The sequence below is a fragment of the Canis lupus genome, chromosome 19 (genome assembly GCF_048164855.1).
Source record: "Canis lupus baileyi chromosome 19, mCanLup2.hap1, whole genome shotgun sequence".
NCBI lineage: Eukaryota > Metazoa > Chordata > Mammalia > Carnivora > Canidae > Canis > Canis lupus.
In genome coordinates this window covers 20,625,196-20,638,394 of record NC_132856.1, presented here as the reverse complement: position 1 = coordinate 20,638,394, position 13,199 = coordinate 20,625,196, and positions in this window count along the sequence as shown.

Sequence of the window (13,199 nt, the reverse complement as noted above, 5' to 3'; positions counted from 1 at the left end):
ATGTGGCTATTGTATCAGTTACCAATCGTTGTGATAATGCTGCATGACAAGCCTCCACAAAACTTTCAGTGACATTCAAAACTAAGCCTCCACAAAACTAAGTTGTGTGTTTGGGCTCAGCTGGCATTTGGTTCCAGTGCCTTGCTGGGTTGCTCACATGACTGGGGAATGGCTGGCTGCGGGCACATCTGGGATGGCCTTGGCTGAGGCAGCTGCCTCTGCTCCACATGTCTCTTACCTTCCAGCAGGCTAATCATGGCATGTTTTCATGGAGTGGCAGAGGCACAAGAAAGCTCAAATATACAAGCTCATTAAAAAAGTGAAATTCCAACTTTCCCCCTTTAAAAAAATTTATTTTGACATGATTGTAGATTTACGTGGAGTTGGAAGAAATACAGCAAGGTCCTATGTACCCTTCTTCTAATTTCCCTCAACAGTGATACCTTGCAAAATTATATAGCACAGTATTACAACCAGGATGTTGATGTTGATGCAACCCACTGATCTTGTTCAGGCTTTCTCAGTTGACCTGTACTCACTTGGGTGCATGTATGTCTTTAGTTCTGTGCAGTTTTATCACAAGTGTGGATTTGTGTATCTATTACAGTCAAGATATGATACAATTCTCATACCCCAGAGATAATTTTGCATAACCATGCCTACCTTTTTCTAGTCCCCTACTTCCTACCCAGAAATCACTAATCTTTCCTCCATTTTTTCCCCAAGATTTATTTATTTGTTTGAGGGGAAAAGGGCAAAGAGAGAGGAGAGAGTCCTAAGCAGACTCCACACTGAGCATGGGGCCTGATGAGGGGCTCCATCTCATGACCCTGAGATCACAACCTGAGCCAAAATGGAAGAGTCTGACGTTTAACCAACTGCACCATCCAGGTATCCCTCCTTTCTCCATTTCTATAATTCTGTCATTTCAAGAAGGTTATATAAATTAAATCATAAATAAGTTTATAGCCTTTGGGGATTGGCTTTTTCACAGCATGATTCTCTTTGGACATTTATCCAAATTGTTGAGTATGTCAGTGGTTTATTTCCTTTTATTGCTAAGTCATATTCCATGGTATGGATGTACCCCAGATTGTTTAATCATTCACCGATTAAAAAAATGGGCTGTGCCCCATTTTAGGCTGCTATCAGTAAAACTCTGTGAACAGCGGCCTCTTGTTGTTTATAGGTTTTTGTGGGAATGTAAATTGTCATTTCTCAGGGATGGATGCCTAAGTGTGCAATTGCTGGGGCACATGATGGCTGTATGTTTTCTTAGGTAAGAAACTGCCAAACTCTGTGGTTTTACTATTCCACATTCCCACTAGGAATGTGTGAATGATCTAGTTTTCTCTGTACTTCTGATAGGTGTGAAGTGATAGCTCATTATGGTGTTAATTTGCATTTACTTAATGGCTAATGAGGTTGAAAATCTTTTAATGCCCTTGTGACCTGTATATAATTTTTGATGCAATGTCTCTTCCTACCCATTTTTTTGATTTGGGTTTTTTGCTGTTTTACTGTTGAGTTTTGAGAGTTCTATATATCTTTTGTTGGATAGATTAACTGCTAGTCTGGCCATACTCTTAACAGAAGGGTGGAAGATTTTAATTTTGATGATGCCCCATTTATCAGTTTTTCTTTGTAAGAACCTTGTTCTTGGTGTTAAGCTGACACACACTTTGCCTGGTCCTAGATCCCAAACATTTTCCCCTATGTCTGTTCTAATGTTAAATGTTTTATAGTTTCATTTTCCATTTATGTCCATGATCTGTTTTGAGTTGATTGTTCTGTAGTGTAGAACATCTGACTATTTGCTCCATTAGCATTTATTGAAAAGGCCATCCTTCCTCTGTCAAAACACTTATGCACCATTATGAAAAATGAATTAGGTATATTTGTGTAGGTTTATTTTGGGCTTCTTTATTCTTTTGTATTGACCAATGTGTTTCTCTCTCCACTCATACCATGTTGTCTTGGTTGCTCTAGCTGTATAGTAAGGCTTAATAGCAGGTACAGCGGGTTCTACTACCTCATTCTTCTTTTTCAAGATTATTTTAGCAATTCTAGGACTTAATCCTTTCTATATAATTTTTAGAATGAGCTTATCTATGCCTACAAAAAATTTGTTGGGATTTTGATAGAAATGACATGAAACCTAGATTAATTTGGGGAGAATTGAAATTGTTAGTAGGTAGAGTCTTACCAGACTCAGGTAATCCATGAACATGATCTCTCTCCATGTATGTAGGTTTGCTTTGATTTTTTAAATCAGAATTTTAAGATTTTTCAGCATGCAGATCTTATATTTATTTAATTACATTTATATCTAATCATTTCATTTTTTTGGTGCAAATGTAAATATACTGTGCCGTTAATTTGTTATCAAATATTCATTTTTAATGTACACAAATGTTGATTTTTTTAAAAAAATTTATTTATTTATTCATGAGAGACACAGAGAGAGAGGCAGAGACACAGGCAGAGGGAGAAGCAGGCTCCATGCAGGGAGCCTGATGTGGGACTCGATTCCGGGACTCCAGGATCACAACCTGAGCCGAAGGGAGGTGCTAAACCACTGAGTCACCCAGGCATCCCTGTTGTTGATTTTTGTATGTTGATTCTGTGTCCTGATTCTTGCTGAACTTACTGGATCTAGGAGTCATTGTTTTGTACATACCTCAAGATTTTCTTTTTCTTTTCCTTTTTTTTTTTTTTTTTTTTAAGATTTTGTTTATTTATTCATGAGAGACACAGGCAGAGGGAGAAGCAGGCTCCATGCAGGGAGCCCGATGTGGGACTTGATCCCGGGTCTCCAGGATCACGCCCTGGGCTGAGCTGAAAGTGGCGCTAAACTGCTGAGCCACCCGGGCTGCCCACCTCAAGATTTTCTATTGAAGAAAGTTTTATCATCTGCAAATAGGGACAGTTTTATTCCTTCCTTTACAATCTGTGTGTCTTTCATTTCTTGCTAATTGCACTGACTTGAAGTAACGTGTTAAATAAGAATTGTGGCTCAGTTGGTTGAGTCTACCTTCTGCTCCAGTCATGATCCTGGGGTCCTGGGATCAAGCAATATGTGGGGCTCCTTGCTCAGCTGGGAGCCTTCTTCTCCCTCTCTCTCTACTTATCCCTGCTGCTCATGCTCTCTCTCTCTCTCCCTCAAATAAATAGGTCAAATCTTAAAAAAAAAAAAAAAAAAAAAAAAAAAAAGGATGTGAGAGAGAACATCTTGTCTTGTTTCCAGTATTAGAGGTAATGCATTCAACCTTTCACCATTAAGTATGACATTAGCTGTAGTTCTTTTTTTTTTTAGAAGCTGTTTACCAAGTTGAGATAGTTCCAGTCTATTCCTAGCATATTATTAATCTTAGCATGATATGTCCTTTTCCATTCTTTTACTTTTTATTTATTTTAAAGATTCTATTTATTCATGAGAGACACAGAGAGAGACATAGAGACATAGGCAGAGGGAGAGGCAGGATCCATGTGGGGAGCCCATTCAGGACTCGATCTCAGCCCTGGGATCATGATCTGAGCCAAAGGCAGATGCTCAACCACTGAGCTACCCTGGTGCCCCTACTTTCTTGTTTTTTTAAAAGATTTTATTTATTTATTTATTTGGGGGGGAGAGGGAGAAAGAGAGAGAGAGACTGCACAATCAGGAGGGAGGGGCAGAAGGAGAGGGAGAAGCAGGCTCCCCACTGAGCACAGAGTTCGATATGGGACTCAATTCCAGGATCATGACCTGAGTTAAAGTCAGAATTTCAACCAACTGTGTTACTCAGGCACCCCTCATTCTTTTGCTTTCACATGTTGTCATTGTGTTTGAAGTGAGTTTCTTGTGCACAGTGTATGCTATTCACTCTGCTGATCCCTGTCCTTGAGTTGGTATATTTAGACTACTCATATTTATAGTGACTACTGAAAGGTTAGGATTTAAGTCTACCATTTTATTATTTATATTATGTTTGTTTCTTCTGTTTCTCATTTCTCTACTCCACTTTTCTTGCCTTCCTGTGGTTATTTGAATATTTTTAAGAATTCTTTTATTTGTGCTTTTAGTATATTTTTCCTGAATTGTATTTATTTAGTTTTTTTCTTTTAGCAATTGCCCCAGGTTTTACAATACATGTACATAATTTATCAGAGCCTACTCATATTGGTGCTTTAATACACTGAAAAGAATATTAAAATCTTCTATTTAGATTCCTTGACCCTCTACATTTTCTAAATGTAACTGTCTTGATTGTTTTATTAAGCACCCAACAAATGGTGTTATAATTTTTGTTTCAACCATAAAATATGATTTCAATGACTCAGGGTGATAAAGAGAGTCTATTTTTAAACTTCTGTTGTTACCTATTTCACTATTGTTCTTCCTGTCGTGAAGTTAGGCTACTTCTTCCATTCCCATTCTCATGCTTGTCTGAGAGCTTCTTTCAGCCATTCTTCAAGGGTAGGTCTCCTGGCAACACATTCTCTTAGTTTTCTTTCATCTGGAAATGTCTTCATTTCTCCTCCATTCTTGAAGAATCATTTCATCAGATCCAGAACTCGTGTTTGACAGTTTTTTTTCCCCCCATCACTTGAAAAATGTACCTCTTTCTTCTGGCCTTCCTGGTTGCTGATAAGAAAGAACTCATTTGAATTAGTGATCCTTGGTAAGTGCTCGTAAGTAACCAGTTTCTCTCTGGTTGTTTCTAAGATTTTTCTTGGTATTTAGTTTTTGAGAGTTTAGTTACAATGTACCTTGCATTGGTTACTTTAGGTTTATCCTATTTGGGGTTCACACAGCTTCTGAATCTGTAGGTTTATATTTTTTGTCATATTTAGGACATTTTCAGTCATGATTTCTTGAATATTTTTTCAGCTGCACATTCTTTCTCTTTTCTTCAGGGATTCCAAAGACACAAATGTACATTGGCCTGTAGGTCCCTGAATGGCAGTTAATTTTCTCAGTCTGTTTTTCCTCTTTTTTTTCACATTGAGCTAATTCTACTTATCTGTCCTCAAGTTTACTGACTCTGTCATTTCCAGTCTATTCTTGAGCTTATCCACTGAATTTTTTTCAGTTCTATAATTTCCCTTTTTTTTTTTTTTAAGATTTATTTATTTATTCATTCAAGAGAAACACACAGAGAGAGGCAGAGACACAGGCAGAGAGAGAAGTGGGCTCCCCATTGGAAGCCCTGATGTGGGACTTGATCCCAGATCCCAGGATCATGCCCTGAGCTAAAGACAGATGCTCAACCACTGAGCCATCCAGGCATCCCTAATTTCCAGTTTTTAATACTGGAATACAAGTTTTATTTATTTATCCAAGTTTTGTGTCTTTTAATCTGCTCAGTAGAATTAATAATTGTTGAAACAATTTCATGATAATTGCTTTAAAATTTTTGTCAGTTCAACATCTGATTTATTCAGCATTGGTATCAGATGATTCTTTTCTTGTTCAAGTTGAGATTTTCTATTTCTTGATCCTATTTAATCTTTTAATTTTAGCAGGAAGTCACTCTATTCGGTTTAGTGTGTAAATTCTGGCCTACTTTTGTGGGCTGTAATTCCAATGGCAATTTAGTTTTTTGAGCCCTTGCAATGCTATTCTGCTCTGTTCTTCTGGCTTCCTAGAGCTCCTTCCATATCCCTCCTGGTGCTGCTCAGGACCTGGGGGACTTGAGAGTGGGCACTTTCCTGTCACACCTGGTATTGATAGGTGGAACTTGAGGGTTTCTGGACCTGTTGGACAGAGACTGTTTCTCCTGGCCTATTTTTCAGCCATCTGGTGCAGGTGGGCTTCTCACTCTCTGGTGCCTTGGGAAATGAAAGCCCTTCCATATACCACTTTCTGTAGTTGGGTGGAAGACTAAAAGTCATAAGATCTGGTGATTCTCTGCCACTGGGTAGGGGATCAGGAGACCCTGGGCCTTGTTTACCTTCTGTAGCTGTGTGGGGAGCTGGGGATGCCAGACCTTGGTTGCCTTTTGGGTAGAGGTTCAGAGATGGAAGTTCTGCTGGTACAATGAGGTGTGGAAAGTGGGATGATTCCACCTCCTCAGGTTTGTCTTTTGTTGATGCTGTGGGAAGATTAGAGTGGGTTGTTCCCTGGAGCTCTAGTGCCAGTACTGTGGGTAGATCAGGCTGCTACTGATACTGGCTTGGGTCTCCTTCCAAGTCCCTGATGGGGACTTAGGTCAGAGCAGGACTTAAAAAAATTTTTTTTTTAATGGCTCTTGGTGATTCTGGGTTGAAGGCTCTCTGGTATGTAGTCTGGAATATGTGTGAATTCAAAAGAGAAACCAGGGAACTTATCATGGTTTTGTTCTTCAAGTCCTGAGGTCCCTAGCCAGTCCATCTTCCTTTCTCCACCTCTTATGGTTGTTGGGATTATTTCCAGGGTATTTTGTTGTATTTAGAGGGCAGATACAGAGAAAAATGAATCTATGCTCCCTTGTTACTCTGTAAGTCCACTTGTAGCCTCTGCTAATGTTGTCCTGCTAACATTCCACTGGCCGAAGCAAATCACAGTTGAGCCTAGTGTCAAAGGGAGGGGTGAGTTAGTCCAGCCATGGTGGGTGGGCACTGCTTGCTTACACGCAAAGGGTATGGAGATCAGAAGGGGTGAGAAGTTAGGGTCATCTTTGCAAATAACCACAGCGGTCCTTCTAATTGCATCCTCTTTTCCCTTAGTTGGAGTTGGTCTCTCTTGCTCATAAACAAAGAATCTAGATGATGCATTTTTGAACCTTATACTTAGGTAAAAACTTGATCAGTCTGTGGGTTTTGAGTCTCATGGGGGTTGGGACCATATGCCCCATTATTTGCTGTGTCTTCAGTGTCCAGGGGAGACAGTTCAACAAAACGTGTTGAACTGCATTGGCACGGGGCCTCTCTCATTTCTTTTAGGACACCTAGTCACCATGATGTTGATTTGGTCTTCTTCACCGTAGCTTTCTGGTTTGGAGTCTCCAACCCCTAATTTGGAGCCAGATGTCTCGTGCAGCCATATTTCAGTGACCAGGAAGTAACTGTGATCTGGATTTATGTTTTTATCTTTACTATGTATTATGATTGAGTGAGTCACAAACAACCCTTCTACTTTCTTTTAAGATGATTCCCACAGTCCCCAAACCTCAGTGCTAAGAAGTCTGGTAAGGACTTCTGAGTCTGAGAAGCTTGGCTGGTACAAATGGAGTTCTCCATTTCTCTGAGGTCATTTGGACCCAGGCCAAAGAAGGCTATGAGATTGGACTCTGTGAGAGGTCCCCAGACCTTAGAGATGGGTTTTATAGCATTCTTGGCAGAGCATAGGAGGAAGACAGAATAGGACTGTGACACAGTCTCCCAACACACAGAAGCCCTCATACAGTGGGTTTTGCCTGTGGAAAGAGAATGTAGATGGAGGGCATTATGCCATGGTATTAGGCCAGACACATGGAAGTGTAGCATGTATTCACGTCCTTTATTGCTTTATTCCCTGCATGTTAAATTTTCCTAGTAATGGAGATAATATTGATATGAGTAATAATAATATCAGCTAGCATTTACTTATTCATGCAACAAGTATTTATATAACCTTATAAGGTCTTAATAACTACCCTAAGAATTGGCGCTATGACTATTCCCAGAGAGAATGTGTAACTTGAATGCCGGCTCATAGTTAGTACAGAGCAGAGCCTGAAAATGCCCTTCTAGTCCCCTGCTGCTCTGCAGAACCATGGTCTTTGGAGAGGATAATACAACAGGCATCTGAATTCTCAGATTGGCACTGGGGACCCAGGCTGATCCTCTACTCAGCATTTTGTCTTCTCTAGCCATTCTGCAGTATCAGAGCATGGCCTCTGATTTATCTAATGCCAATTTAGGACTGCATATTAATTTCCTCATATTTTTTGCTTTTATCACAAGGCTTTTATCACATACTCTGAGAGCACAGGCTGTACCCTATAAGTCACTGTCAGCCACCTGTCCCTTCAATCAGATCTGTACTCAGTACTAATAGGGCAGTGGAAGGAGTCATGGAGCAGCTGCACTGACACTGTTGGGAGTGCCGAAGAAATTAATTGAGAATCAAATATTTGCCTACTCCAGAGTGATTTATCACAATTAAAAGGAATAATTATTTGCCCTTTGGGTCATGTCAGAGATTTCGAGGGTTTGACTGCTGTAGCGTGTACATAAATCATGCTAGAGAAGAGTCTGCTTAGATTTCAATTTGGCACAGCACAATTTTCTAGTTGGGATGCCCATAGGTGCTCAGAGGAGTTGACTCCTACGCTGGGGTAGGTTTTAAAGGCAAGGCATCAGGAGCATGGGCAGCCGAATATTTCTTGAAAATCTTTTGGAGAGTCCCCTTTTTGGAAACCAAGATCCTATCTGTCAGTAAGTCCAACACAGTTAACTCTCCACTGTCTCAGTGGAGAAACTATGTGGTATAGTTTCTTAAGGCCGAGAGTGAGAGAGTGACTGTGGGGACAGTGGAGTCATATTTCTGATCCCAACTCTCTGTAGAACATGTGCTCAGCAAGTGCATGGAGGGTAGGTTCATTTACACTATTTCAACTATTTCCCTCCTCACCCTCCCCTTTCCCCCCCCTTTTTTTTTTCCTGGCCAGTGCATGTGATTGAATTAGCAAAAATCAAACCCATTATGATAGAGCCATATTCTAGTGAGAAGCCGTGACTTCTCAAAGTTAGAAAGTGCTTGGTTGGCATTTGTGGAAAATTCTGTCCTGTAAACCATGATGGCAGAGATTGATTAACTTTCACCGATGATTCCAATGAAGCCCAGGGCTGGACCATGTGATCAAAGCAGATGGCGTAAAATGTAACACGGTATCAGTTGTATAGACATTTGTCTTTGGTAAGCAGGCCTCTTGCAGATCAACTTTTAGGGACATTACCTTTTTCTCTATTTTTTTAAAGATTTCATTTGTTTATTTGAGAGAGAAAGAGCACAAGCAAAGAGGGGAAGGACAGAGGAAGAGGGAAAAGCAGACTCCTCCCAGAGCAGAGAGCCTGATGGGAGCCTTGATCCCAGGACCTTGAGATCAGGACCTGAGCTGAAGGCAGACACCCAACTGACTGAGCCACCCAGGTGCCCTGGGACATTATCTTTTAGAAACATCATATTGTGCTCAAGTTTTTTCATTGAAAAGGGGTTTTCCTCGTGTTTGTCTATTAGATGCAAAGATGCCCGCAATAAACTGTTCAGAGGTGAGAGCTTACTGCCCTAGGACATCCCAGGCCTTTGGAGAGTGGAGAGAGTTTTGTGATTCCAAGGCAAGTGGGTGGTGTGCACAGCAGTCTGCACATCCGACTCCGTGCAGGCTTGCCAGTGCTGCAGTGGCATCTCCTAATTAACTTGACCCACACAACCCTCACCTGCCATCCCAGTCTCCTGAAACTGTGCCACCTCTCCTCCCCGGGGACAACCAGGTAGCCACTTTGCATTCACACAGGAGAGGGAACTGCCAGTAACTGCCCCAGGACGCCCTGCCCCACACAGGGTCACTGTTCTGTCATTTTCCTCTGGACTTGTTCTCTTTTCTGCCTTAATGACCACAGCCACCTTTTGGCCAGCTCTTTTCCTGGTACCGCCTATAATTGAGACTCAAATAGTAAAATATACATAACCGGCCGTTTTACCGAGTCATCATTTATGAATACAGCTCGATTAATTTGTTTAGTCAGATGTAGAGGGGCAATAAAAAGTGATTGACGAAAAACAATTAAAACAGTAAAAGTAAATTGTTTGTGTCCATTAAAACCTGCTGAGGCCGTCAGTTGAAAATTGTAGGCCTCAATGTGAAAATTAAAACTATTGATTCCCCCCCATGCGTGTGAATATCAGAGTTCTAATTTGTTTTGTTTTTACTGGATGAAAGCCCCTGAAGTCAAAATGAAGGTACGCCTTCAATAAGCTCTTTTGGTGGAGTTAATAAAGATTTGGAAAGACAAATATGGGTAAGAAATGGCCGAGATGTTTTAGGGGAGAATTATGTGTCTGATGAGTACCCAAGCTGCACTGCTGCATGCTAATACTTTGTAATTTATTGCATTTTGGGAGTGAAAATGGAAAACCAACTGCAGAATATATGATATTCATAGGTTGAGTTTTTAGGGCTTTGCGTTAATTTATGTGAGTAAGATAGATATTTTTTTATTATTGTCATTTTATTTTTTTATGCGCTACCCTAAATCTTGTATTCCATGAACTATTATTTTTTAGTGTTCAATTAAAATACCGACATAAAAGGAATTTTACATGGATAGATCTTGACTCCTAAGAAGAAAACTTGGGGGAAAAACCCCTCTGGATGAGACGGGGAGGTTTTCAATCAAGAGATATGATGGTGTTAAACCTTAGAAGGCTGTAAAAACACAGTAGCATGTTTGGAATCCCAAGTATTAGGCTATCTGTCACTGTATCAGGTTGGGCATGAGTTAATATTAGGCTTACATACTTAATAAATCACACATGGAGAATGCAAAGTGTTATATTTGGTGATTAAGTGAATGATCAAATAAACAAGTCAGACTTTCTTTTACTCCCTAAGGCATGTTTTTTGAAGAAGTTTTAATAAAGTTAGAAAGTCAGCTCTTTGAATCCAGCATTTCAAAAGCTGTTGCAGTTGTGGTGTTACCTGACTTTGACTCATACACTGTTTTTCAGGGAAAAAAGAATCAAATGAATAGCTAATTTTTCTTTTTTGGGGAGCTTTCCTTTCATTCGCTCCCATCCCATCCTGAAGAGTTTTCTAGAGAGAATATCAATTCTTTACCTGCCGAAAATGTTGTGGCTTTTTTCCCCTTTGATTTTATTCTTTTTAATAGCATTATTGAGGTATACTTGAGGAATAAAATTTGTGTATATTTAAGGTGTGCAGTTTGATGGTTTGATGGCCATGTGCATCGTGAAATGATAACCACAATCGAGCTGATTAACACAGCCATCACTTAGCTAGTTACTGTTTTTATGTGTGTGGGGGTAACAGTTAAGATTTATTCTCTTAGAAAATTTTAAGAGTGGAATATTTATTCCTTGTATTTTGATTTCCAGAACCTAATCATCCCGAATAACTGAAACTTTGTGCACTTTGATCCTTATTTCTCCCTCCATCTCACACCCCCACCCCAGGCTTGGCCCCTGGTAGGCATCGTCCCACTCTCTGCTTTTATGAATTGGTCTTTTTTCATACTCTACATGTAAACAAGATCTTGTTACAGTATTTATCTGCTTCTTTCACATGCATAATCTCCTCAAGCTTCATCCTTGTTGTCTCAAGGGTTTGAAACTCCTCCTTTTTAAAAATTGAATAATATTCCATTGTATGTATATACCACATTTTCTTTATTCCTTCCTCTGGCGATGAACACTTGAGGCTGTTTCCTTCCCAAGTTCATTGCAGCATTATCCACAAATAGCCAAGATAGGGAAACGACTTGAATATTTCTCATATTGTTGACTCTCAAATGTGACCAAGTTGGAGGCATGTTTGTTCTGGTGGTAGGTTCCTAGGCACAACCTGCAGATATTCTGATGCGAGAGGATGACAGACTTTAGAAACAGGCATTTAAAAAAGTATTCTAGGTGGTTCTGATATGGGAAGCCTTAGGACTGCACATAAGAATACATACTCCAGAAGAGTGATGCTTACATTTGGGGGAGTTGGAAATGTCCTTGAGAATCTTCTCAGAACTCTTTCTTTCTTTCTCTCTCTCTATATATGTATATATTTGCCTGAAAGTGTCTGGATTTTATGTTCTGATATTAAGAACTGCTATAATATAAATATACACACATATATATGTGTGTATATGTATGTGTGTATATACATATACACGTGTATATATATATATATTTTATGTGGAGGTGGGTAAGCATTTTCACCTGAAAGAAGAATTAAGTGGAGAAATGCCCAGGGATCACATGGTTCCCATGCAAGACCATGTTATGGTTCTCCAGGGTTTACACAGCTTCTGAGCTGAGAGTTTTTGTGATTATTTGGTAGCTTTTGGCCCGTATCCGAAGGATGCCAGGTACAGGGTTCCAGGTGTGCAGGCTGTGGTGTTCTGATCGGCCCTCTTCCTTACTGTGCAGGTGTTCCTATATGATTATTGTTCTGTGGGTATTTAGGAAAACTAAATCCTGTGCAGTTGAAGCTGGTGAATAGGGGCTGGGACATGCTTGGGTTGGAGGGATGTATTTAGGGACCAGGAGACCGTATCACATGACCCAGTCCACCTCTTTGTCAGTGACAGCAAGGGTGACACACAGGAAGGTTGCTCTGGCCTTGCTGAGTCCCAGAGTCCCACTGGACTCAGGCCAGCTCTTGCTGTAGACAGACAGCAGACTTCACAATACTTAATGTAATCTTTTCCTAAAAACAAAAGTGAGTTTAATATTTTAGGTGGGCAATACCATTGCGTGGCTTGCAACGGGAAAAGCATAAAAGACTCCAGTGAAAAGCCCTTGCCCATTAGGCCTCTAGTTACTTGTCTAACTTGGGAGAAATCTTATGTAAATAAAAGGAGCTGTGTATGTATATGTAATTATCTTTTTCATCTTAACACAGTTGGTAGTGTACGAAACACATTGTTTCTTTGTAAGTTTTAACATTTACATTTGTATTCTTCTCTGGAGCAGAATTTAGAAAGGGAATGTGATACCGTGTGTATAAATTTTATTACTTCTTCTCTTATTCTGAACATTGTGTGTAATCTTAAACAGATGTAGAGTGGGTACAAACATCAGCTCATTTCCCGAGGGCTCAAGTCTTAACGATCTGGAGCCATGCTCTGGGGTGAGGCCAGAGACTGATCGGATTGTACAGGCATACCTCAGGGATGCTGTGGGTTCGGTTCCAGACCACTGCAATGAAGTGAATATTGCAGTAAAGTGAGTCAAATGAATTTTTTGGTTTCCCAGTGCATATAAAACTTACATTTACACTAGAGAGCAGTCTATTAAGTGTGCTGTAGTATTATGTCCAAAAGGACAATGTTAAGTACCTTAATTAAAAAATACTTTATTACTAAAAAATGCTAGCCATCTTCTGAGCTTTCAGCAAGTCCTAATCTTTTGCAGGCAGAGGGTCTTGCTCATTGTTGGTGGCACTGACTGGTCAGGGTGGTGATTGCAGGAAGTTAGGGTGGCTGTGGCAATTAAAAAAAACGGGACAACAATGAAGTTTGCA